Source organism: Canis lupus, chromosome 3, assembly GCF_003254725.2.
Source record: "Canis lupus dingo isolate Sandy chromosome 3, ASM325472v2, whole genome shotgun sequence".
NCBI classification, from domain to species: domain Eukaryota; kingdom Metazoa; phylum Chordata; class Mammalia; order Carnivora; family Canidae; genus Canis; species Canis lupus.
The window spans coordinates 78,536,585-78,564,009 of record NC_064245.1 but is presented as its reverse complement, the minus strand read 5'-3'; positions in this window follow the sequence as shown (position 1 = coordinate 78,564,009).

Below are 27,425 nucleotides of genomic sequence, written 5' to 3'. Positions count from 1 at the left end.
ATCAATAAAGTCATGGTGAATGTAGGTCTCATCAGATGGGCCAAAAATTATCTTCATTGTTTTGGGTATGCACCACATGATCCATTAATACTTATTTCATACCCAAGTAAAATAATATTTTAAATAGCTTTTTATTTCTATTAGACCTTAATAAATAAGTTTATGTCCTTTAACTTTATCTCAAGGTGGTAATTTTCAAAAATGTAATTATTCATTTTGAGCACTCCTTAAGGTTTTCCATAATCTTTCTAAATTGGTCTCCATGCATGTAACTGGTAAGGAAAAAGCGTCTGCACAATTCCAAGCAAAGTGAAAGGCTTTCTCAAAAAACTCATCCTGTCTTCTTTTTTATATACATTCTTGGCAAAATATTGATCTTTCAATATTGATCTTCCTCTCATTAACATAGACCAGCTCTTCACACCCATCACTTTAGACCATGGAAACAACTCCCTAAAGTACCACTTCTCTCTTTCCTGCATTGGTCACAGCCCCATGCCTTCTAATGGACTGTTACTGGTAATGCACAATTTCTCCATGATGATCTGCCAAAATCAGAATAGGACCTAGGTCAGGCATTCAAGGCTGACCTCAACTTCTGCCAAATTTTATTTTCTGATTTTACCATTCTGTTTTTTTCTGCACAGCCTAATGCAAAGAAGACAGATCATTCAACACACCATTTTACAAGAACCCTGTGCCTTTGCCAAAAGCATTTTCCTCCACCTGGAATTAATATAACTCATTTCAAACTTTTGAAAGTATTATAACTCCACCAAGTCTTGCTCAAATATAATCCATAGACTAATATATTCCCCAATCAGAAATTCTCTCTCTCACATTTGAACTTCAAAATTTTGTTTCTACATGATATATAAAATTTAATACATTCCGTTCTTCATACTTTAAAATATATATATCTGTCTCATTTGAAGATTTGCTAGAGATAGAGAGATGTAGACAATATTCATTATCTTTAATAGCTTTCAGTATGTATTTTGTGTATAATACTTTGATATAGTACTTTTAAAATAGTTATTTAGCCTTAATTATTTAATTTATTCATTTCAATAAGTATTAGTAAAATATCTATTGATAGGAAAATGATTTTAAAAACATTAACAATAACATAAAACCTGCATTAATAGTTAATACATTTTGAGTGCCTATTCTATGCCAGGAAAAAACTTGTAATGCTTTGTGTTTATCAGCTCATGTTTCTCTCAAAAAACAGTTGAGATGAGTAGAACTACACTTATTTTATAAATAAGCATACTGAGTATTAACTAAATGGCTTATTTAAGGGTCACAAACATGATAATTAGAAGAGCAGATATTTGATCTCAGATCTGTTTGAAGCCAAAGATGGTGCTTTTAACTATTTACCCAGGAAACAAATTATCATTATATAGAATTGTTTTTTATGTATGTGGTAGAAAGGATTATACTAAATGGCAGTTTTAAAACTTAATAGCAACTCAACTAAATCCTTGGAAATCCAAAGGGTAAAAAAAAAAAAAATCAATATAAACTGATGTAATCAAAAGTTGTAAAACAAATTGTCATGGAACATATGGATATTTGTATGGGCTTGGAAAAATGGGATTTCAAAATGGATAAAAATGTGATATGTGGAAATAATGATAAAGACACTTCCAGGGTCATCTATTCCATAAATAGAGGCACAGATGCCTATATATTAGGAGTATTTATGAACAATGACAGATTTCACTGGAGATGATTCTTGATTGGTATAGCATGCACATAGAAAAAGGTTCTTTCACCTAATACAAATACAACATAATAAATATATTGCACTTATATCCATTGTAAATACGATGCAAACTTATTTGTGTCAGATATCTTCATTTTTAAGTTTGCATTTTGAGCATAAGAAGTTTTGATAAAGATTATTTTAAAGTCAACTGGATAAGCCCTATATTAGCCTGCTTAGGCTGACATAACAATACCACAGAATGGTATAAATAACACAAATACACATTTTTTCATAGTTCTGGAATCTAGAGGTCTAAGATCAAGGTTCCAACAGGATTGATTTCCAGTACAGCCTTTTTCCTTGGCTAATAGATAGCTGTGATTGTATTTGGTGATAAGGAATACAATGAGGTAATTGAGCTCAAATGTGATCATAAGGGTAAGGCTCTAATCTGATAGGATTGGTGCTTTTATAAGAAGAAGAGATACCTGAGTTCACTGTGTCTATCATGACCTTTCCTCGGGATTTAAGTTTGGAGAGAGAACTCCAGATATATATATATATAGTGCTTCCTAGGAATGAAATATATATTTCCTAGGAAGCACAATCAGAAAATTTACATCCTAAAAGACTAAGAATTATTCTATGTCGAGAGTTGTTCAATAATCTAAGTCCCAAATTAAACAATGATTACTGTTTACCACCAAATAATTTTTAAGAATCTTTCCATCTCTTTTATATTCAGAAATCAGAGTTAGGGACACCTGGGTGGCTCAGCAGTTGAGCCTCTGCTTTCAGCTCAGGGCATGATCCCAGGGTCAGGGATCCAGTCCTGCACCAGGCTCCCTGCAGGAACCCTGCTTCTCCCTCTGCCTATGTCTCTGCCTCTCTCTGTGTGTGTCTCATGAATAATAAATAAAATCTTAAAAAAAAGAAAAAAGGAAAGAAAAGAAATCAGAGTTAAAGACTGCCATATGTCAATAAATATCAACAAAAGTCTGTATTTATGGAAGAGATTTTAGATCGTTTCTTTTTTACTGTCGAAAATTTCAGAATTACACTAGAGATTTGAATTGCTCTTGGTGCTCATGTAATTAAGACTCACAGACTACTTAAAAACTGAAAAAAAATCATCAAATAATCTCTCTACATCTATAAAATATGAAAACATCTGTCACCTTGTAATTTGGGGCACAATAGTGCAAATTTATTTTTTCTTTTCCTCTCCATATAGCATCAGTTATTTACTACATTTAAAATAAATTTTAGACAGAAATAAATGTCTCAGTATTAATTTCTTTCTAATTCCATTTATTTAGCCATTAAGAAGCTAAACTATAACAAAAATATAATTTATTTGCTTATTCAAGTATTATAACATTAATGTATAATAACTCAAATGTTCCTTTCTTGCCTGAGAAACATAGTTTAATGATATTTCAAATATGAATGGAATTAATAAGAAATCAAGTGTTCAAATTAAGCTGCTTAGTTTTCTGAGTTCAAAGTCTGATTTAATCTTATTTCACTCTATTGAAACAAAAGATAAAAAGAATATAATATTGTGAAGACTTTAATTTGATGCTGATTTGTAATGACATTTTATCAAGACACTTCTCTTTCCCTCTTTTTTTTCTTATTTAGCCACTATTTCTAGTTGTGTTCTATGTTTCATGATTAATTATAATTACCATTTTTAGGAATGTCTCTATATTACTAAAAAATAAAATAAAACTATAAATTTAACTCTTACCAATTTGCATTTGACATAAATTAAACTAAGTTTAAAAAATATTTCAGCTTAGCTTAAACAAATTTTTTCTCTATAAGAAGTAGAGAATAGTAATTCTCACACAATAAAAAATAATTTAACCTCACAAGGAACAAACTGTTTTCAAGCAAATTCAAGCTGTACCTTGCTTTCTCTTCTCCTTCCACACAATTTATACAATAAAGTGTATTTCATCTTTGTGTGTTTATGTGTATATATTTGTATATTAAGACAGATATATATTCATAGATATATAAATTATTTTCATATATAAATATAACACATACATATTACATAGTAAGTAGAAATTATTATACTGGGCAGCCCCTGTGGCGCAGTGGTTTAGCGCCACCTGCAGCCTGAGGTGTGATCCTGAAGATGCGGGATCGAGTCCCACATCGGGCTCCCTGCATGGGGCCTGCTTCTGTCTCTGCCTCTCTCTCTCTTTGTGTGTGTCTCTATGAATAAATAAATAAAATCTTTAAAAAAAAAAAAAGAAGTTATTATACTTGTTCACTAACTTTAAAATCCTAAGTTAAAAAAATGCATTAATCATATAAGAAAGATCAATTGGACTTTATTTAAATTGATAACTTTTGTTCATCAAAAAATTCCATTAAGGAAATGAAATATGAAAGTCATAATATGGTGAAAAATTTTGCCATACATAAAGTTTCCAAAAGATATGTATCTAAATTACAAAAAGGACTTCTTAAAAAAATAAGAAAAAGACAATCAAGTTTTAACACAAAACTAAGTTTAATTCAAAACTAAGTTTTGAATAGGCATAGTTTGCATGAGTCATCAAAATGTCTGAAATATATGAAGTGTACTTAGCATCATTGTTCATCAAAGAAATGTAAACTGAAACCATAATTAGGTGGTACTACACACTCACCAGAACGGCTAAAATCAAAAGACTGATATTACTAATATTTGGCAAAGATGTTATACAACTGCAACTCATATTATTTGTGACATTGCAAATTAATAAATATTTTTGAGAAACATTTGTCATTATTAAATAAAATTAATTATACATATATGATAGTGCCTGGCAATGCCATTCTTGGCATATACCCAAGAAAAATGAAGGCCTACATATGTCAAAACACATACAATAATATTCATAATTGCCTCAAATTAGGATTAATTTCTATGCCTTCAAAAGGATAATAATGAAACAAATTAGTTTATTCATACAATGAATAGGACAATGGAAATGAAAGAACAGATACATGGGATGAAATGGATGAATTTCACAGACATAATGTAGGGAGAATGAAGTCAAGATACCAAAGAGTAGAACCTGCATACATTTATTTATATTAAATTTTAGCACAGACAGAAATATTTTATGCATGTGAAAATCCAAATAGGGAATATTATTGAGGAGAAATATTAAGTTGCATTCTGGAGTGCTGGAAATATTCTGTAATTTGATCTTGATAGAGTTTTCCTAGTGTATGCATACCTCATCTTGACGTACATTGAGTTGGACACTGAAGATTTTTGTATAAGGCTTCATATAAATTATGCTTTAATTCTAAAAAATATCAAAGAATAACTCTTAAGGTCTTAAAGTCTTTCTTTAGTTAGAATATTGGATACATTAAATATTGAATATTGAGATGGAAACATGCACATACATCACATACACACACATATTCCTTAGGCTTTTCCCTATTGTTCATAATTAGTTTTCATCATTTTTTGGCCATATGGTCCCGGGCATTTTATTCAACCTTTCTAAATTTGTTGTCTTCTTTATTAAGAAATATTTATAATATTTTTCCCATCTCTTGTACTCAAAGAGCTGTTGGGAATCAAATAAAATAATAGTAGAGTATTAACATTTCTTGAGCTTCAAAGATGTACCACATTATGTGACATAAATAGATGATAGATGATATAGGTATAGATATAGTTATAGAAATTAGATAACTATGTCTATATTGATATTTATGTATAAGATAACACTTTTTAAAATATTGCCAACCTTTCTTCCCTCCTACATTGTTATAGGATTTTGTTTCATATTTCTCCTTCCCATGCTATCTCAAGAAGTCCCAGTCTATTTTTAGAGAATCTTTTGTGCTTTGTGAGCCAGAGGAGGAGAGTAAAAAGACTGGATGGAAAAATCATTGGGGAAAAGGCATATGGATGAAGGAGAAAGTTTACAGAGTGACCTCTGAGGTATGACAACACTTTTCAGAAAAGGAAAAGGAGAATTTCAGTGATCTTTGTTATGATGTTTGCATACCATTAACATTCTTTGGGAATTGAAAAGAAAGAAACAATTACATGGAAATATTCATAATGGTTGACGATGGTCTTCCTTTGTTCAACACATTTGTTTAATATTAAAACCTACTGATAACATTATATCCACAACAAAACTACAAAAATTATATTTAATTAATATTTCTGTTTCTCTGACAAGGCAATTAAGCCTCTGAATACTTTAATAATAACTCTAAGGTTATTTGGCCAGTTTGAGGCATTTCGACCCAAGCTTATATATCTCAAAATACCATATTCCTTGATCACATAATGGCTTTTGTATAAATGATTTCATAAATTGTAAAGTGTATATGACACTATTTTCCTCAAGGAGACAATTATACGAACAAAATCAAATAGGTTTTCTTTAACAAGTCAAAATTGTTAAAGATGCACTTTATGATTATTAGCATTTAAAATAGTAGATGAGATGCTATCAGAAGCTGTGTGCTCCTTATAAATAAAGTTCATGTAGGGATCACCCTTTCATCACACTCTTCTTGTCTGCCAAGGCAGCTGAGGATTGTTGCTGCAATTTAGAAGCCTCTGCCACTGAGTTAAGAAGAAGAAAAATATTGTGTGCAATGCATATTGTGTGCAATGTTTTACTTAAGGATAGTTTAACTGTGAGTGGCAGAAAACACAAAATTAAAAGGGCTTAAAGAAGATAGAATGATGTGACAATAAGCTATTACCACAATAATATTATGAGACAAACTATCCAGAAAGTCAGTGGCTTAAAACAACCATCATTAATTCGCCAGCACACATCCGTGAATCAGTGCAGGTCAGCAGCTCTTCTGTAGGGTTTCTTCCTTATGGAAAATGGGATCCAGTTCTGCTCTGTGCACCTTCCATTCTCCTTGAAACAGTGAATAGGATAGGTTTCAGTGATGACAAATATGGAAGATACCAAGTGCCAACCACATTTCCAGACCATAAAATAGGTCTTCATCATAAAATCTCCAAGAAATACATAAATTGAAAACTGTACAGTGATGGTAAAATCTTGGCATGTCAAAACAACAAAAATAACTTATTCATGGTAAGATACAAATTATCTTTTTTCCTTAGAGGAGTACAAATGTTTTGATATTAGGAGTAAAAATTGGAGAAGTACAAGTCTTTTGTGTCTATGGATGTTATAAGAAGATTTACAGAAGGATTATGTCGAAAGAAGTTGGTGGAGTACTGATGTACCCTTCTAGAAGGGATGTGTGTGTGTGTGCGTGTGTGTGTGTTTATCCAGGCTACAGTATTTTCCTGACTGCTTTGTACATCTCATATACCTACTTGTTCATCTAATTATTAAAGTGTATGAATCTGTTCTTAACTGGCGATGTAGTTCATTTCCACAGTAGTTTTGAGAGTTCAAGGTCTCTTCACTGTGTGGTCCCAGATAGTTCTACTTCAGGAGTTGCTATTCACACATCGTAAAAAGTCAATCGAACCCTCTGGACTTGTGCAATACTGTGATCCTAAAATGACAAAAGCAATTTTTTATTAAGAATATTATGTGGAAATTATATTTATTCAAGATTCTGAGATGAATTCTAAATTTTAGCCTTGGGTTACCACAGACTATCAAAGGCAATATTATTTTGACTGAAAATATAATTTTTTAAAACATTTGTGTTATAATACCACTATATAATGAGGAAAATTAGATTCTGTATAAAATGCATGGCAGAGATATATGGCTACCTTCCATGAGATCCATTTTTTCATCCCCTGACAATAAAATGCAGGATTCAACAGCTTCTTCCCTGCCCAAGGAAGATCGATCTCTCGTCTGTCTGTGTGTGTGTCTCTCTCTCTCACACACACACACAACACAGAGTGCAAAGTTTCTTTGGGAGATGGTACAATTTTAATTCCAACAGACTCTAGGGAAAATACATATAAGTTTCTGTTATGTTGCTTTTCCACACATCTTTTCTTAGCTCTTAGTGAGTTCCTTGTCTTTGACCTCCCACCTTCACAAGGTGGAAATCTGCTTGTATTTGTTTTCCTTTATGTTTTACTTCTGCATTCTCTTGGGGGAGCCGAGAGTGAGGCCTGGTTAGCACTGAGCTTATTCAAAGTCTCCACATACAAATCTGTGATGTTGAAAAGAAAGACTCGAGTATAAAGATTTTGGAGAAGGCAGTTGTGTTACAAATATTAAATAGCATTGTTTTTACTACTAAATTGTCATGTCTTTACTGTACAGGTGTTGCTAAAGCTTTTGTTACTGTTCTGGAGATAGTCCTTTATAATGAAAATCTTCTAGAAAACATTTTCTGAAGTCTCATTAAAGGAGCACAGTCTCTGATCCCTTGTTAGTTTTAATGCAATCACGTGGTGAATCTTATAAATTCCTGATTTCTCTTTATATGGACTTTCAGGAAATGAAGGGGCAAAAATACAGTCTACCTTTAGGAAAATATTACTTCATTTTTTTTCTTTCAGAATAACCATCTACGGAAAATGTTATTTCATTTCTTCTGACAGAGTAGTATTAGCTAATCCAAAGATGCATCTGATAAAACATTTTAAATCTTGTTTTCTTATTTTTTTGCTTTCCTTTTCATATCTCCTATCATTTTTCCTTCCATTTCTTTTTTCTTTTTTCTTCCTTTCTTTCCTTCTTTCTTTCTTATTTTCCTTCTTTCTTTTTTTCCTTCCTTCCTTCTTTCTTTCTTTTATTTTTTGTACCTATATGATCTGAAACGTATTGGTATTTTCCTAGAAAAGATAATAGGATGACTAATAGTAATGATTAATATATTAAGCATATACCTAAATGCATTATCAGGTGACTTTAATTATCCTCACACCCAGTGGGAAATGTTTTATATTCTTTTGCACTTTGCCGATGAGGAAATGGGGCTCCAGGCTGTTACTGATTTGCTAGAAGTTAGAGTTTGCATAAGGTAGAGCTAAGTCTATTATCCTGAACTATTTGCATCTAAGTTCAAGTTCTTAACTATTACACTATCTTGTCAGTCAGTGCTTAGCAAATTAGCAAATTTTGTGTATCTCAACAGAAGCTCCAAATTATCTTTAATTTATTTTGTAAGGAAGAATTGGAAAATAGTGCAATATGATTGATAATAATAGAAATTATATTTTTTACCCTTGTATCAGTAAAAAGGCAAAAGAGGTCTCTCTTCTACTGCACACATTTTATACTATTGAATCTATATGTGTGATGGTGCCTTTTCTACATGTATTATATAAGATCCATGATGTATATCAAGAATCCCCTCTTGAAATTGAGTTCTTTGTTATTGAGAAAAGGGCTTGTGCTCATGGAAGACATAAAATGTGATTTTTCCAGTTTTTTTACAAATAATTTTGAAACGTATTCTAGAACTTTCTTCAGAAGAAAAGATGGGAAGTTGCACATGAATGAGAATACTTCATACCTTTCATTTCAAGAAAAAATGTTAATACACATTACACACTTAAACTTCATATATTATTTACCAAACAAACAAACAAAAAATAGTTACTAGAGTCATATAACTCCTACTCACCCCCAGAATTCATTATATCAGTCTTAATATTTCAGAGATAAGTAAAGCTGAGAAAAAGCAGAGTATTTATGATTAGGAGACAGGAACTACTATCATGTTTCCCAAGTACACATTCAAGGGCCAGTGCTAGTTGAGAATAAATTTTTCATCAGTGATATGAGAATAAGCACAATATTTTGGGTTCTTATGGCGAACATTGCTAATTATGCACCAACTACTGACTTCCTCCTCTTCCTTGCTAAAAAATTCTTAATTTTATGTTAGAAAAGTGTCTTATTATAACTTTTATATTCCCAGCGTGCTTTGCAAATAGATTTGATTATGTGACCTAATTTCTGTGAATGAAGCATTAGCAAATCTGAATAGGCTGGGACTGGGGCTTCTGAGAAACATACCAGAATATGTCTTTTATCTTTCTTTTTTGTTCCTATTTAGAATGTGGAAGTAATGGATGGTGATTGACCAAACATGTTAAAATAAGGGGAACTAAATTTTGGTAGAAAGGAAACTAAAAAGAACTTAGGTTCTTGAAGGGTTCCTAGAGCAGCTGCACTCTATCTGAACTAGATCCTCTAGACATCATTTTTATGAGGAAAAATAAGTTTCTAGTTTTCATCCTAATATGGTTTCTTTACATGCTTCCAAAGGTACTCCTGATTCATACAGTTCTTTATTAAGTCAATGTAGTTCATGTGAAGTATTTCTTTCACTCTCAGAGTAAATCTTAACTTCCTTTTGTAGGTGAGAATATTTTCTTATTTTAAAGAAATATAGTAAGAAGAGATGATAGTTTTTTTGATAGTTTTTTTTTTTTAAGATTTTAAGAAAACTTTACACACAATATGGGGCTTGAACTCACAACTCCAAGATCAAGAGTCCCATGTTCTACCAACTAAACCAGCCAGGCACCCCAGGTAAATATAATATTGAAAAGACAAAGTTATTCTCAAGTTTTATACGTATTTCATTGAAACAAGACATTTCTGGGACCCCCAGGCTAAGTTTCCAGGTTTCTTATTTGCCAGTCATCTTTGGCCAGTCAACTAATTCCAGAAGATGACATATAATATTCACTCAACTCACAGATTTTGCTGAGGATCAACCAGAGTAAAGCATTTTATAATCTATAAAACACTATGGAATTTTTCATGGTTATTGCCAATAAAATCTGTCATGGCAATCACATTCCATTCTAAGTCTATGCTTGAATGAAATAAATGCCAGCAAATGAGATTTTAGTATATCCCAGAGTTACATGGTAATTATATTTCCTATTTTATGATTCTGTACTAGAAATTGTCAACATGAATGAAACCAGCTCAATGTTTCCCTTTGCATTGTCAGAATGGTAATCATTGTGAAGAAGAAAAAAAAGGACATCTGTGCACATAAATTCCATAATGTCCAGGCAAGTGGGTTGAGCCAAAATTTATTAGAAACTACTTAGTGTTTCTTTGTAATAACACTCTTGGTTATGTTTTACAAGTGGTGATCTGGTGTATTTGCATATTTCAGAGGGCTCTAAGGTATATATTAATGATGACATGGATGGAAATGTAAAATGAGGCCTATGAAGGAAAGCTTACAATTAAAAAATAATTAAAAAAAAATATCCGTAGTTTAAGAGGGTTCTCCTTTCTCTGCATCCTCACCAACATTTGTTGTTTCCAATGTTGTTATTCTGACAGGTATGAAGTGGTATCTCATTGTAATTTTCATTTTTATTTCCCTGATGATTGATGATGTTGAGCATCTTTTCATGTGTCCTTTGGTCATCTGGATGTCTTCTTTGGAAAAATGTCTGTTCATGTATTCTTCCCATTTTTTAACTGGTTTATTTGTTTTTGACTCGAGTTCCTTACATATTTTGGATACTCATCTTCTATCAGATGTATCATTTACAAATATCTTTTTCCATTCTGTAGGTTGTCTTTAGTTTTGTTCGTTGTTTATTTCACTGTGCAGAAGCTTTATATTTTGATGTCTGGAGATACATCTAGCAAGCAATTGGTATAGCCAATGTCAGAGATGTCACTGCCTGTGTTCTCCTCTAGGACTTTGATAGTTTTCTGTCCCACATTTAGGTCTTTCATCCATTTTGAATTTATTTTTTTGTATCTGGTGTAAGGGATCCAGTTTCATTCTTCTCATGTTACTGACCTGTTTTCCAGATACCATTCATTGAAGAGACTGTTTTTTTTTTTTCCACATAAACTGGTACAGCACTCTGGAAAACAGCATGAAGTTTCCTCAAGAAGTTAAAAATAGAACTACCTTATGATCCAGCAATTGCACTACTAGGTATTTACTCAAAGAATACAAAATATGCTGATCCAAAGGGATACATGCACCCCAATGTTTATATCAGCCTATCCACCATAGTCAAATTATGGAAACAGCCCAAATGTCCATCGACTGATGAATGGATAAAGAAGATGTGGTATAAATATATACAATGGAATATCACTCAGCCATAAAAAAGAATGAAATCTTGCCATTTTCAATGACATGGATGAAGGTAGAGCTTATTCTGTAAGTGAAATAAGGTCAGTCAGAGAAAGACAAATACCATGTTATTTCACTCATATGTGGAGTTTAAAAAACAAAACAGATGAACATGGGGATAAAAAAGGGAGAGGCAAACCATAAAACAGACTCTTAATTATAGGGAACAAACTGAGGGTTGATAGAGGGGAAGTGGGTGGGGGAATAGGTTAAATGGGTGATGAGGATTAAGGAGTGCAATTGTGATGAGCACAGGGTGTTGTATATAATTAATGAATCACTAAATCTTACACTTGATGCTACTATTATACTATATGTTAACTAACTGGTTTTTAACAAAAACTTGGAAGAAAAAATAAAAAACAGTCTCCCCTCAAGAAGTTACCTTAAACTAAAAAGGTATTTATGCAGGGCATAGTTGGCCTGAGCACTTCAAAGAAGACTATGTCAAAGAAATCTTTACCCTCATAATTCTCTACTAGCTTGATGAGAAAGAATAGAAAAACGTATCTATACAACCACGTTATAGTGAAGTTTCCTGGTCTTCCTGGACAAATTTTCTAGATAGAAAGGGAGATTCTTTGAAGTGCAATCTATTTTAATTGAGATTTACTTAGTCTTATGACAATCAGGTTTACATAGCCAATTCCTTGTTGTTTTTAAAGGTATTGAGGTTCGGGTCAACCATATTTTTCTCACATCACATATCATACTAAATTTGTTTAAGAAATTATTAAGATTTATTCTACCATAGTTCTCAGAATTAGAAACTTTTTCTTGACTGTCTAATATGAAGAAATATTAAAGAATTTGAAAAAGATTTAGGGAAATAGTAATATTTGCCTTTTAAAGACAATGGTTCTCAACTTGTAACTTACAAAAGCCCTACCTGAAAATCCCCTCAAACATTGCCAACTCTAACCCTTGGACAGAAAATTGCCACAGGTGATTCACAGCTGATTCAATTCTAGGGTCTCATAGATGATGCATTCCAAAAAAAATAAATAAATAAAAATCCAATTACATGAACAAGCTGTTTAAAATGATAAATAAAAGGTATAGCAACTGATTAATCAACAGAAATAGGATTTCATGCATTCCCTACCCTTCAAATCAGTCACCTTAGCAACCTACATACTTAACTAACTTTGTGATCATCATTCTAAACATTTAAGAATTTCTTCAGAAACTCCTTTATAATTTTGGTATCCCTCAAAGTATAAAACTAGCAATCTTTTGTGTGTATTTTATCTTTCCAGTGATCTAAATTATCTAATAAAATATGTATGCTTATTGGAGAGATGCTCTATAAAACTCTTTACAAGAGCAGAGGAATATTTGTGCAAAACAAGAGAAAGAACTTTAAGGATTCCAATGGGTTTCACATCATTTTCTAATAAAGTTTGATTATTGAATCACATAACATCTTACCTTTTTAATATTGCAAGAATTGCACTTAAAATTACACACACACTGCTTAGATTCAACACAAAGAAGTAGATGCCAACCAAACAAAAAGTGAAAATGTTAAGCAACCACCCAGCTGCTTAAATCAGCAGATTTTTCTGGGTTCTCTGACATTTAAATTTAGACTCTGTGGTTGGACTTACCAGTTCAAATCTCTCCTCTGCCATTTATTAGCCTTGTGACCTTGAGCAGATTATAAACTTCTTTTTACTCAATTTTCCAAAGTCAGAGGATTAATGTGAATATTAAATAACTTAATTAATTTAAAATACTCGTAACTATGCTCAGTATGGTCTGAACTTAATGAAATATTTTTACTAGTGATGTAGTCTTTATTAAAAAAAAATTTAGTCTATATTTCTCTTAAAATATTTTAAGGACTTTATTGGCTATCCCCTTAGCTGTCCGGGTTTGCAAATATTGAAGAAAAAAATGGGAAAGAAATCTAGAAATAAAGCCTGACAACATTATCATATTCTAAACTTTCACTTTTTTTTTGGTGGGGGCGGGAGGAGGTGTAGCCGAGGGAGAGAGAGAAAGAGTCTTAGGCAGACTCTGCACTGAGCACAGAGCCTAACACAGGGCTCCATCTCATGACCCTAAGATTACAACCTGAGCTGAAAGCAGGAGTCTGATGCTTAACCAACTATGCCACCCAGGGGCCCCAACACTCACAAGATACGGTAATGCAGACATCTTAGAATATGATGAAGGATTGCAATTCCTTCTCTCCCTATTTTACTAAACCAAACAAAACTTTGAAATGCAACAAGTCTCTTTGCCAATATTGGCTTAATCAATTAGTGTTTGGTGTTGCTGATAGGCAGGTATAGCTTGAGTGGCTAAAATCACATCAGACTCACATTTGGTACAACTGTGAATCAGAAAGAAGCTATTTAAACCCCCAAACCTGTGTATCCATGAATGTGTACACATACAATCTGCTTTCTTAGAGTAGTTATCTCCCATGAAATGTGATCTTCTGTATTTCCTCTTTTGAAGAAAGATAAATCTATAAATAATCATCCACTTGAAAATCGATATGTATTCTTTCCTCCCTTGCAAAAAATTAAAAAGAAAAGATATTGTGGGTTTAGGGATAGAAAATAAAATATTATTGAAAAGAGTGAAAAATTAAATTTGAAGGGGACTATATTGAGACACCATGACAAAAATGATCTAGAGTCTTAGTTCGGAGAGTCTTATATTTAATATATTTAAGAATATACTCAGAATTCACCCTTTTTTCTGGTCTCATGCTGTTTAGTTCATAGTTTTATTAAATGCATATTCAAATCATTATTAATTCTGAAGTCCCCTGTGCTTCTCTAAGATAAGTAGAGTGTCACAGGGGGTTTATTATTGAATTCTCATTTATATTAAAAACAGATTCCAACTCTAATGTTTTAATTACAGTTCAATAAAAGACAAAATCTCTCTTTTCCATTATCCTTCCTATTAACATGATAAATTGTTCTGATGGTGCTGAACAATCAGCAAAACAGAAAAGGGTATTGTGTTCTCAACATGGACTATGATATATTTTCCTGTGAAGTATATAGTCAGAATTGTTATCTATTTATTGAAATATTATTATACTTCAAGGTCATTATCATGCTGACTTTACAGCATCAACATATAAATGTGGATATGATAATCTATCTGACATAGAATACTTGATCGAATGTCTATTGTTGCCAAAATATCTGTTAGAAATTAGTTTTAAAACTATCACCCAAAAAAAAATAATAAATAAATAAATAAAATAAAATAAAACTATCACCCAATAACAAATGGATTTTTTTTTAATGACCTCTTTATTAAAACACAAGTAGTGGAGATGGGAGGAAGTAGTCTGAAAGTAGTTTACTAGTCTAAACTACTAAATTGTGAAAGTAGTCTATACTAGGAGAGATCATTTGAAATATCTGTATCTGGTATAATTATGATAAAGATGCAAGAGAAGCTAACAAATTCAAAAGTAAGGAGGTGTTTAGGACATACTCTACTTTTTTATCCTTCCTCAGAGAACCTTTTTTACTTGGACACTTAGCTTGCATTTAAATAAACCTGATACATCCAATATTATTAGTATTATGTCCGTGAGCTTCATCCCTGTGATTTATACAGTTCAGGTTTGTTTTTTCCATTGCTTTTTATCACATTGTAATAATGTATTTACTGTAATTAAACCTTTGTGCTGTTTCCAGGTTAAAGTTTTCATGGATATTATTTCTATAACATTTCTTTAATGTCTTTTGGTACACTTATAAGTGTATTCCAATGAGTGGATTACCGTGTTGTCTTTTCACTTTATTAAGTGGTCTTGCAAAGCAGTTGTAAAAATTTATATTCCTGCTTGCAGTGTTTGAAAGTTTCAGTTGCTCCAAATCCTTGACAACACATAATATTACCAGTCCTTTAAAATTTTGCTATTCTAGTAGTGATACCTCATTCAGTATTTAATTTTTATCCCCCTGATAGCTAACTATAATTTGGCCATGTGGATATCCCCTTTCATAAAGTCCAGTATTAATATTTTATCCACTTTTTAATTGGGCTGTCTGCATTTCTTGCTGATCATTTATGAGTGTGTTAATACACTGTATCTACATCCTGTGTCTGATATATGAATCACATGTATCTTCTCCCACATGTGACTTGTCTTTTCAGCTTTTTTATAGTAACTTTGAATATTAGAAATTCTTAATTTTAATTACCCTCTTTCATCAATATTTTTTCACAATTAACACTTTCTGTTTCCTAAGAAATCTTTGCTGATCCTAAGTTTATGAAGACATTCTCTCATGTTACTTTCTAAGCATTTTTTGTAATATGTTTTTCACATTTTTATTTTATTTATTTTATTTATTTTATTTTGTTTTTCACATTTTTAAAGCAACACTCTAGATACTGTGTAGTAAACATATGACAATGCTCAAGAGAGTATGCGGAAAAGTTCATGAGGAAATTGTTAGTAGCTTGGGTGAGATATAATCATCACAAAGATCAGGATGATAGCAAAGGTGATGAAGGAAGGGAACTGAAATGAAACCGATTCTTGATGTAAGAGAGATTTGCTGCTTGTTGCAAGCTGGGATTAGTTGATGATGATATCTGTGTGGATGATTTGGCATCAAGAAGATGCAACTAAAGAACATGAGAAAAACAATTTGCGGTTTTGGTAAGTAACAAGTTCTGTGTAGGATATATTGAGCTTCATTTAAAAGAGGAGAATGCTAAGGTCATATAGCTGTAAGTGGTAGAGCCCAGATTTGAATGGAAGCTTGCTTGAGGATCATGGTCCATTACCAGTATGTGTCATGTATGTATAGGGAGAATTCTGGAAAGATTCACTGTTAAAAATAATGACAATGCTTGCTTCTTTCCATTTGATGGCATTTTAAAAATTATTATTTATCTGTATTTTCTAAATTGTATAATATAAAAACATTATATGATTGTGAATGAAAAGAAGAATATAATTTTTAAGAGAAGTAGGGATTTTATATATCCTGAATTAGTGGTTTTTCATAAGCAAAAGGAGGCATGCAGACATAAAATGCTCTGTTGGGTACAGTATGGCCCAGGGGATCAGACTGAGGTAAGAAGTAACTTCTCCCTTATATTGAAAACAATGGTACTGTTATTTCTACCTTTGAGTGATTGAGGTGCATGAATGGAGTAATTCATTGGGTCAGTATTTAAAATTACAGATCACAAAATAAAAATCTATCATATTATGAACTGAATGCATACTGCCTGGTACCTTGAATTGAAAGAATAATCTTAGTAAATACACTTAGTACACAAAAGAATTTGTCATAGGTAAATTATCAGTAAAATTTGCTATTTTCTTATCTTTGCTTTTTCTTCAGTTTTCATCATTTGCTCTTTCATCCGTTATTTAACATGTATTACAATTATAAATAAATAGCAAATAACATATGGCCATCTAAATTCTAATTCAAAAAATTAAGTGATACTTTAAATATGCTTATTACTAATTAAATTATATACTTGACCCACTACCAAAATAACCACAGGGATAACAGTTCTTGAATCTGGATAACTTCTTTATTCATTTATGATATATATTTAGTCATATAGATATTCAAATAATTTACTCAAAAATTAGAAAAAAATATAGTAGAAAAATCACAAGTCTTCGGATTTCTAACTAGGTGACTATGTATACATTAGACTTTATAGGACAATAGTGACAGTGAGAGTGGTGCTATGAAAACTTATTCCAGGGTAACAACATAATCCTAAACTCTGGTAATCTGTGTTACATAATCTACCTGGTTATAATCCTCATTTTTCTCAAACCTGATATTTTGCATATTTATTTGTCTTCCTGACCTCAATTTTCATATGAAAAGTGAGCAATGGAGTAGATAGATATCCTACCATGTTTAATATTCATTATCTACTCAATGAACGTTTCTGCATACATACAAATGAATGGCAGAGTTTTAGAAATGTTGGAATAATAATGCAATAATAATACACAAAACATCACTCAAGAAGACTAGACTTTGTAAAAGAAGGTAAGCTGTGTATAAATTAGCTCATTACATGGTAAACACTGGAGAGTGCCATAAGTGGAGTGACTTCCAAGTTACTTCTTTTTCAATGACCATTCTAGAACCTGAATTATGTCCTTTCTCTTATCAACAGCTGCTAACAAAATCAAAGATGACTTCAACAACCTCATCTTAAAGTTCCACGATTATGACTGCTTCAGTAACCCTTAGTTAATGATCACATTTCAAACTTTGTCAAACCTGAATCTCAACATCTAAAACCGTAAATTTTATAACGCCGAGAGCTAGTTAATGGTAATCTCATGACATTGTGTAAGAGTGCTTGAAGCAAAGAGACGCTAAAATAATGGAACTGTCTTTTCAGATAAATTGAGATCCTAATAAAAATGTAAATAATCATTATGAGAGAAAGTGGATTCTAGAGATGGTGTGAATTTAAAACATAACCGGTCATAAGCAACTATCTAGCGAAGATGAAGTGGTTAAACATGAGTTACCTGAATGGCAGCAGAGTTCTTAGAAGCTAGATAGAAACAGGTTTGTAAAATAAAATGATAGCATCAATTATGAAAAAAGAGAGAGTTCATTTACACCAAATGTTCTAATCATTAAAGAATAAATTAGTGGATGATACAACAACGTTCAAGAAATTCATGTCTTTTTAATTTTATAAAATAATATTGACTTGATACTTGGTTACTTCTAATAGTTAAAGTAATTTTTTACTTAATTAGATCTTAATAACCGTTATTAGAAAGATACTTACCATCATTTCCTGGCACGATTCCTCATTTTTTTCCAAAATTAACTATTATAGTCATGAATTTACATGGGATTGTCATTGTTGATGCTCATTTGTCTAAACAAGTAACCAAGTGGTTGTGGGAAGAAGGTGTGAGGAATAGGAAGCATGGTTTCATTTAAGCCAATTGGGCTGGGTTTAAGCATTTGTGAATGCATAATGGCTGAAAAACTGAAAGAAATACTTTTCACAAGTCAAGTAATATTTTAGTTATAAGAAGTGCTTCAATGTACACATAACAAATAAGTCAGAAGTTGGGAAATAAGTCGTTCTGAGCTTTCACACTGAACCAAGCAACACCGAGGCACTCTGAGAACTAGAACCTGTGGATACAATCACAGTCACTATGTTTGCATGGCCAGTGCCATGCTCATGGCAGGCAAAGACAGGGGGTATTGCCAAATGACTTCATGGAGATGTGTCTATAACAAGCGGTAATAGAGCAGAGAAAGAAAGGGGGGAAATGTTCCACAAGAAAGCTGTAAATGAGTCCATATAAGACACCACCATGGAGACTCTTAGTTATAAGGGACAGACATTTTAAAAAAGGAGTATTTCTAAAAAAAGAGAAAAAAAAAAAAGTAGGTGGGAGATTGTGCCATAGTGTCTTAACTTAAAAAAAGAAAAATAGTCTAATTGGAGACTGTATCCTGATGAAGCCTGAAATAAATGGGTTATGTAAGTAACAACAATTTATTTTTTAAAAAAGTAACCTTCAGTAACTTTCAGTTTGTTAAATTAAAATAAAGAAGTAGTATAATGTTGTCTCCATAAAAAGCAAATCAAGGCCAAAACAAAATAAGAATATTGTTTGCACTACAGATAGTCTTTTAATCATTTGACTTCAGATTTCTTCAATCACTGTGTTTTGTGGGTCTATAATCACTGTGTATTAGTAAGAAATTTCACAGTTCTATCTGGAGTCTGGAACCCATTCATAGACAATTTCCAAAACAAATATTCTCATTCTTAAGAGCACAGCATAAGGCACACAGCCTGGACTTTGAAATCTTTTCAGTCACTTTGTATCCCAGGTGAGAAAATAAGATACATCAACTTAATATTTTCACTTCAGTTTACTACCTTACAACTCACATCTTCCCTAACATTTCTGGAATCATAACAGTTTCAAAGCCTGTGATAGAAATAAATACAAGTTTTATTTACATTTTATTTTTTGATCATCGATTCTCTTCCAGTATTTTTAAACGCCCTCCACTAATGTCTCTTTAGGGGAAAAGACGATTTTCTAATCATAGCATTACAAATGTGGAAACAGATATAAAGAGATAAAAATTGCTCAAGGTCATTGGCAGAGGTGCGATTAAGAGCAAGCAACCACAGAATATGAACATTATACAGACTGTTCGCATTGTAAAGAATATAGATAGTTGCAAAATGAAAAGAAATGACTTCAAAAATTATTGTAGACTAATGAGATAACAAAAGAAACACAGTATAAAGTTTCATAAATATAAATAATTAGAAGAATTCTATATATACTCCCTGATTATTATTATTACAATACTTCCCTTGAAACTGAGTTTGTTATAGAACAGCACGGAGTAAAGCAGGCTGACTCTTTTCAGACAGTGTGAGGATCTAAGGCTGTGTTCCTACAAATTTGGGATCAAATAAATATGACCTAAAAAAGAATAAAGACAGCATGTGAAAGCGATAAATCTCTATTATCATATAAATTATGAACTATGTCATATGAATAAGTGCACATATGTCAGTTACTGACATTATAGACACACACACACACACACACACACACAATTGCAAATGCATATAACAACTACTTGCTCTCAATGAGGCCTAGAACGTTAGGATATATTTTCCATAGCTCTTTGCTATGTCAAGGAGAAATGAACTGAGCTTATTCTTCACCAAAATTGTGCCGAGCAAATTATAATGCTATTTCAGTTAGGACTCACAAAAATCCTATAATTGTTATTCCCCATTTAAAAAAAGAAAACAGAGGGCACCTGAGTGGCTCAGTGATTGAGTGTCTGCCTTTTGCTCAGGTTGTGATCCTGGAGCCTGGGATTGAGTCCTCCATCAGGCTCCCCGTAGGGAGGCTGCTGCTCCCTCTGCCTGTGTCTCTGTCTCTCATGAATAAATAAATAAAATCTTTAAAATAAAAGGAAACAATCAAAAGTGGAGCATCACTGACATCACAGAACTTGTAGGAAATACATCTAGAAAAAAAAAAAAGAAATACATCTAGGATTAAAATTTATATTTCTCATACTTTTTCCGCTCGTCCTTTCAAGGAGATCTCTAAAATGTAACTATCCATCATGAATGAGGAAGTAGGATTGAGGCTGGGGTGGAGGAAAGAAAGAATGAGAGAAAATGAGAGAGAAAGAATCAGGGGAGGTGGTGATTTTGAGATCCTTATTGAACAAATTGAATTTCTGATAAAAATGTGCCCTATACACTCTCCAGTAGACAGAATTAGCATGCCTCCCCCCACCAGTCTAAATCACCACCAGGAAAATAATTTGGCACTGGAGCAATCCTTTTAGAAAACCTGCATCCACAATGCAACTGTTAATATAATAGTCCCACGGGGGGAGATAAAGAAAGGAAGAGTTCAGAATGAGTACTGTTTTCAGCATGTGCCAAATTCTCACTGAAAATCCACTTCAAATGCAGTAGCGTTATTTCCTTTTTATTTCATTTCTCCCCCAGTACTGCTTTGAATATTGGATTTTCTTATGATAAGGGTTCCAAGTTAATGATCAGAGTGCACTTCAGTGAACCAAAATGATTTTAACTCAGCTTTTCAGAGTGACTCTTCCTAAAATGTTCCCTGGGGAGGCAAATTTTCCTGACTCAAGATATTTCTATTCAAGGTCTAAAACCACTTTTAAGGGTAATAGCTAAGTAAACACGTATACTTTGGTTGATTGAATCCGCATGAATTATTTTTCATTAAACTGGCAAAATCTAATTCGAGGGGGAAAAGTCTTGTTAATTGTTTTCATAAAGATGTGCCCCAGGGCAGCATTTAGTTTTTCACTGACCATGAGTTTCAGAAAGCTTTTCAATACTGCCAAATCATTGCTTGCTTATATTATTCAATGAAAACGGAAAACATAAAAATGACCTTTTATGATGAGAATTTATTAAATATATTTTTCCTCGTAGCTAAAAACTTCTTCCTAGTATAAATATTTACTTGTATTCAGTAAATGAAAACAGACATGAAAGCAAGTAGACTCACATGGATGGAACATTTGCCAATAAACCAGTTGACAGTTCCAAGTCAATTCTCTCTAGAAAAAGCTGGCTCTTGTGGACATCTGCTTGATTCTAATGCTGCAGAGAAAGAAAGGGTGTGGTCCGGAAAAAATGCAATGCTCTTCCTTGACCAAATGCTCTAATCACGACAGGTACATAGACAACTTGTCTTTAAAAAAGTCTTCTTTTGCAAGAAAGAAGGAAGGAATCATTGTCCCCTAAGAGTAAGCAACATTCTTATTCATGGCTGAAGATCTAGAGCAAGGATACAAAACCAGCAAACTGATGACTCCATTTCAGTAATATCTAGGAAATTCTTTGGTTCACATGCTCACATATTTACAGTAGAGAATTGAGGGAAATATTGTCTTAGCAATGTTTTAAGTTCAGTGTTTTTTCCTAACCAAAGAATAGATTTCTGTAGCGTTACATCACTTTTATAAACTGCTTTTATTTTTATTTTGGTCTAGAAGCTTCCTGTTGCAGAATGGATCGATCTTACTTCAGCTTATAAAATTACTCCAAAATGGACTTGATTCCTTCAACCTTTCTACTTAAAATGTCACTAAAGCTTGCATGTCCAGGGCAGAATGTACTCTTCCTTGGGTACATATTACTTGCATATCTTATTGTGTTTTCTAATTGAGAAAAATTGTCAGTGGCTGACCTGAGTGCTTCTACAAATAAAAATTAAACTGGAAGATTCTAGTGACCTTACCTCTCTGGTAAGTGTCCTTCAAATATTAAAGTAGAAAGTTTCCTGAAGTTTCCATAGTAATGTAGTCAAGTGGTATTTCTACATTCTAGAGTCAACCATAGAGACTAAGAGGTAAATTACGTACTTCATAAAATAAATAGCACATTTGAATACCATGTTAGTAATGTTATCATATTCTATGAATACCCTTAATTGCAAGACACTTTAACTAAATGTCAAAATATAAAATTTCAAAATGAACCTATCATTCTCTATGTGAGAGAATTTTTCTAATTTATTTCTTATTTTTTGACAAGTATAGTTGAATTCCCCTTTCATGAATCTGTCTTATTTTTCTGTGAAAACCACAGCATTTATGGGATGCATATAGGGAGCAAATCTACATGCATTCTCTGTGTTTCCCCATCTGGATTTCAATTTCTTACATGAATGGAACCCATGGAGCTATTTTGGAGAATTCTAATTCCAGACATTGAACAAAAAGTCCTTTTACGTCCCAGTGAAAAGTTAGCAGGATTTGGTAGATTTCCTGGATTGACTTTTTCCTAGATTTTTTTTTAAAGATTTTATTTATTTATTCATGAGAGACACACACACAGAGAGAGAGAGAGAGAGAGAGAGAGAGAGGTGGAGACACAGGCAGAGGGAGAAGCAGGCCCCATGCAGGGAGCCCGACGTGGGACTTGATCCTGGGTCTCCAGGATCATGCCCTAGGCTGAAGGGGTGCTAAACTGCTGAGCCACCAGGGCTGCCCTATTTCCTAGATTGGAAAAAAAAAAAATCACCACTTAGGCCCAAATCTTACATTAACACAGTGTTATTAATTAAGCCTTTTGGAATAATTTTCTGAACCTCAGTTTTCTCATCAGTAAAACAAGATGCATTTTAGAGATTCAATAACAATGTATTGGTAGGCTGCTATGTTGATTTGCTGATGAATACCATGTGTTTGTAAGAAGCAGAACATCCACTGTAACTTTAGAAATGATGTTAGCACTGGAAATAATTGCAGCTGTCAGTTATTGAGAAAGATCTAAATACTGAGTAATGAGTATTAGGCAAATTATGGAGATTATTTTCCACATACATGCAAACTTGTAAAATGAAAATGTGTCAGAAAAACTAAGAATCTTGCACAATTAGTAAACAGAAATATTAAATCCAGACTTGAATCTGTTCTGGTCACTCCAAAACACATGTATCTTCCTTTACACTCTAATATTAAGACCAGAATCTTTCAATACACTGAAATAACCTATTTTAGTGGAGTTGATATCAGGAAAACTGACTGAGTTCAGCCATTAGAAATTTAACAATTGAAATAACATAGAATAAGTCAAAAATTAATGAAATTGGTTACCTATGAGTATTGGATGAGAACAAGAAATAGAAGGAAGAGAGTGAGGGAATAGCACATCTCCAGATTTATTTATTTTTTTTACAATCCTGATTTTGAAAACATGCTGTTATTTTGAATACTCAAAGAGAAAAAATTAAAATCAGAAAGCTTGAAAGAAAACCCTAACGTTGAACAAAACAGAAACAAGTTAAAGAGTAAGTTAAACTCACTATTTTAAGTTAATAATAGAAGTACACTGAAGAGTGGATGGGCAGAAAGAAGTAGTCCAATTATATTTTGAACACATTATTTAGATCTATGACCTAAACCAAAAGCAATTTATACATTTATTGCATATATTATATATAATGTAATTCACATATACATATATATGTATGTATATATATACACACATATATATTTAGTATACTTTCTTACAGAGATGTATTTGTCTATAATTTTAGAAGCTAATTTTTCTATAAATTTCAGGACTAGGCAAATATGTAGATATGTTGTGGCTGATGAGAATCAGTTCTGTCAAAAAAAAATAGTTATCATGCAGAAGGGAAAAGGATAGAATAAACCATGTGGTGTTGAGTTGGAATTGAGGCTATCCTAGGTTCCCATATATTATGGACAGTTAGATACAGAAGTAGAAACAGTTATGGGGAGTGTGTGTCTGTGCGCGCCTGCTACATAATTTCCCAGTTCTATTGGCTAAGAATGCTAAGAAGCAATAAAAACTCATAAACAGTGAACACACAGTGCTTATATCTTGATTTCAAAATATCATTCCCCCCCCCAAAAAAAAATCATTCCCACAATAAAGAAACTGTGAAGAAATGCCTGAATCCAAAGATACAGCTGAAAAAATAACAAGATAATCCTGAAATGAGAAAACAGGCAAGTATTAAAAGAAATGACAAAGATAGGTCAAAAGGAGCCAGAGTCAGCTGAAGGAGCTTTTAAACCAGTGGAATCTGGGACAATTTGAGTCTCAAAATACATAATGACAGTAAAGGATTATAAACTACTTAAAAAATAATAATCTGAGCAACCACACAGATTCAAAAATAAACAAGAGAGATGATGATGATAGATTAATATTTGATAGATGATATAGAAAGGAAAACTCTTCCTTATGATAGAAAATTAATAAACATAGACAGCGATAGAATTGCAAAATAAATCCTAATTTGTTAACCATGGTAATACTAATAAATTCATTCATGAATCATCATGGATGCTAAAACTTGAGGAAATTTTGAGAAAGATTAAGATAGTCACATAATTTCAGAATACCTCTACACAGGATATTTTTAAAATGTTTTGTAATGCTTTCTTTTTAAATATTTTATTTATTTATTTAGAGAGAGCACATGCAGGGGGAGAGGCAGGCAGAGGGAGAGGAAGAAATAGGGTCCCCACTGAGCAGGGAGCCCAAGGTAGGGTTCAATCCCAAAACCTCCGGATTATGATTTGAGCCAAAGGCAGACACTTAACTGACTGAGCCACTCAGGCACCCCTCCACCGGATAATTATTAATTAAAAAGAATAAAATCATAACTTTATAATGTCGAAACCTGGCAGACAGCAATTTAGCCAAGTATTAAACTAACACCACCAGTATTTTGACACACTAACATTTTCTGCCTACTGATACAAGGTGCCATGAGAGATACAACATCAATTTTGCTGTAATTCTGTCCCCAGGGTGCATAACCTGAATCTAGTCATGAAGAAACATCAGATAAGCCCAATTTGAGGGACATTCTGCAAAATAACTTGCCTGAATTCCTTGAACATGTCACTGTCCAAAATACCAAGAAAGATTCAAGAACTGTCTAAGATTAAAGGAAACTAAAGAACTGTGACAAATAAATGTGATTCATAAGCCCAGTTTACTTTTGCTATAAAGGATGTTATTTTAAAAATTGGCAAATTTTGTATATGGATTTTGGCTTAAATAATACTGTACCAGTATTAAATCTCTTGACTTTGATAATTTTACTGTGGCTATGCAATAAAATGCCTGTGTTTTTAGGAAATGAACACTGAACTAGGTAGGGATAAAGAGTCATCATATCTACAACTTACTGTCCAGTGATTCAGGAAAATAATTGTATATACACACAGACGTGCATAAACAGATAAACACAAAGAAAGCATACATAAGAATACCTAGCAGCACATTAACACTTGGGGAAACTGGACAAAACACACATGGAGGGCACCTGGGTGGCATAGGGATTGATCACCTGCCTTCAGCTCAAGTCATGATCCCAGGGTCCTGGGATCGAGTCCCACATCAGGCTCCTCACAAGGAGCCTCCTTCTCCCTTTGCCTATGTCTATCGGCCTCTCTCTCTCTGTGTCTCATGAATAAATAAATAAAATCTTAAAAAAAAAGAACACATGAATTTTTTTGAGCACTATTCTTGCAAGTTTTTATGTCTGAATTGACATTAATCTATATTTTTGAAATTAGCAGTAATGGGCTAAAATTTCTCATCCTGAAAATCCCTGATGATCTCAAAGAAACTTCTGACTGTAACAGTCTCAAATTTAATAAAACCCTTTATCAAAATAAGTCTTCATGGTAGCATACTTCTCATCAAGCATGATTCTGAAAGCTGAATTCCAAAATTATCTTTATGCCAAACCAGCTGTAATCCAGCAGGATCTTTGAATTTAGGAAACTCATTTTTCATAATAATAAGATACATGCTGGGCTTGAATGTCATTAGACAAAACATGTTTATCTGCTGCCTTGTTAAGTGTTTAATATTGCCTTGAAATTAATGAAATTCACTACAACTCACTCTTTATTTTTCAATTTTTACAGTATTGCAATCTCTCATTTAGTGGTTGTCATTAGTAAAAAACTAAAATGTAAGTGATATGTGTTGTTTTAAGAAATTTTTATCTGCCTCAGTAGGACTATTAACTTCAGAGCCTTTGGGTCTGCTTGTGTACAAGCTGGTTTCTTACATCCTGTTTGGGTGTTTTCAGATTTGCTTCATGAATTCAGCATTTTGAAATGCTTTGAAGACAAAATCCATTTTTCTCTAAATATTTCTGTTCAAGATGAGTTGACTTTATGTGAAACTACAATTGTTGAAATTAATTGGTAATTTTAAAAGAAAAAAAACTCTAGACATCTACCTCTTGAGGAGGGAATTAGATAAAGGAAAACATCACTTATGGAATAATTGATACACCTGTTAGAGTCATAAATTTGCTGGTACAGAATTAATATAACAATGAAATAAAGACAACTGGATGCATGTTTCCTTGTGACCATACGCTTTTCATTTGTTCACCTTAAAGCGAAGGCATTTCGAGTGCTAAAAAAATTCAGCTGAACAAATTGGGCAGCAGCCAATCTAACAGAAAGGAGCTCCAAGGTACTATATTAAAGGAAAGACATCTATGGGCAGAAGAGAGTGGGAACAACGAAGTTATGCTGGACAAAAAGGGGTCATTTCCTTTAGGGGATGG